The 1,288-nt window shown below is 44.9% G+C and overlaps 1 non-coding gene across 1 annotated transcript; it reads left to right on the top strand.

The window, feature by feature from the left end:
• The first annotated feature begins 392 nt into the window (after positions 1 to 392).
• On the top strand, positions 393 to 469 carry TRNAI-GAU (transfer RNA isoleucine (anticodon GAU)). Its single transcript has one exon. It is a non-coding gene; the product is annotated as a tRNA-Ile (tRNA).
• The last annotated feature ends 819 nt before the right edge of the window (positions 470 to 1,288 follow it).

The following is a 1,288-nucleotide window of genomic DNA, read 5'->3' on the forward strand; positions in this document are numbered from 1 at the left end:
CAGTGGTGAAGAGGGACCTGGCAACCCTAGTCTGACTCCACAAGTTCCTTTTAGCATTCCAAAATGTCCACGTTCACCACCCTTCACCAATTTCTAGCCTTCAGTGCTGAAGCTGTACACTAGAAAATGTGACGGGTTTTATTTTATTTTTTAAGTGAACACAAGGGGGTAGGGAGCAACTGATACATGGTATTTGTCCATTTTTAAGAGATCAGAGCCTGTATGTGAAGATACTAGTTTTTTAGATCTGAAGAAATCAATGATGCACACTGTAAAACAAGCAGATGGTACTGCATGTGGTACTTGAAAACTGTAAGCCAATAAATTAATGTCCATATCAATAAATGATATGGACATTAATTACATGAGACTTAAAGGTGAAAGTAGCCATTGGAGAGAGGCTCTGGCTCAGTGGTAGAGCATCTGCTTGATGTGCAGAAGGTCCCAGGTTCAATCCCTGGCTTCTTCAGTTAAAGGAACCAGGCAAGTAGGTGATGTAAAAGACTTCAGCTTGAAAACGGTGTTTGCAAGGCATGAAATTCCAAGTGAACACTTTAGTGACAATGCCCCTCAGTTTTCCCCTCTCAAACAGTTTTCAGAAGAATGGGACTTTCATCACAGCACCTCTATGCCCCATTATCTCCAATCCAATGGCCTTGTAGAACGATCCATGCGAACACTGCGATCCAGTTGAGCAAGTCCCCGCACCAGTATCCTGGGGGTGGAGCTGCCTTTAGGCAGCTTCCTAGCCCCTTTCGCCCTGGGAACGCCACTTCTTGCAGAGGCGTAGCTACAACATCTTTTTGGGTGCTGTAGCCCTGTTGAAGTCTATGGGTGCATTTTCCTTTTTTTTTTCTTTTTAAAAGAAGTTAAATTTCTTTCCGGCAGCCGGAAAGCCTCTGAAGAGGCAGCATGGCAGCGCTGCTCTGGCTGCCAGCGTAACACTCCCTCCCCTTAGGAATGGGCTACCCAGAACAGATAAGGTGCCAGTCAAGCTTTCAGAGAGAAGGGCATTCTACACATGGGATGCCACCACAGAGAAAGCCTATCTGTGATCACCAACCACCTTACTACAATAGATAGGGACACAGTGACTGCGGGGCAGGAGGATATTATTTTATTAGCTGCATCTACATCCAACAGTTCCATAATATACCATGTAAGAATGGGGCTATGCTGAAGCAGACTACTCTGAGAAGGAGAATCATGATACGTAGTAGAGAGACTTGTTATTCTGAACACTGTGGCTGCATCCAGTGAGTCCATAATTCATATAATGCATACGCCG

This window comes from Euleptes europaea, chromosome 11, assembly GCF_029931775.1.
Source record: "Euleptes europaea isolate rEulEur1 chromosome 11, rEulEur1.hap1, whole genome shotgun sequence".
NCBI classification, from domain to species: Eukaryota; Metazoa; Chordata; class Lepidosauria; order Squamata; family Sphaerodactylidae; genus Euleptes; species Euleptes europaea.